The sequence below is a fragment of the Ruditapes philippinarum genome, unplaced genomic scaffold (assembly GCF_026571515.1).
Source record: "Ruditapes philippinarum isolate M1 unplaced genomic scaffold, ASM2657151v2 ctg428_1_1_1_1, whole genome shotgun sequence".
In the NCBI taxonomy this organism is placed as follows: domain Eukaryota; kingdom Metazoa; phylum Mollusca; class Bivalvia; order Venerida; family Veneridae; genus Ruditapes; species Ruditapes philippinarum.
In genome coordinates this window covers 295,497-295,738 of record NW_026864380.1, presented here as the reverse complement: position 1 = coordinate 295,738, position 242 = coordinate 295,497, and positions in this window count along the sequence as shown.

The following is a 242-nucleotide window of genomic DNA, read 5'->3' as shown; positions in this document are numbered from 1 at the left end:
TGTTCTTTTTAACCCCACAATGCAGAAAATAACCCCACAAATGACATCAAAGACATCTATTGTTATGAGAACAATAGACCAAACCCCATAATGTAGCTCTGGTTTGTACGGACAGACGGACGGATATTCTTTCGGGAAATCCTTTTAAGTAGCATCTAAATATCTATATTTATTCTTTGTAATAAGTGTTGTACATGATTAGTGTATTTGTATCCTTATGTAAGCTAAAAAGAAAGGAAAGG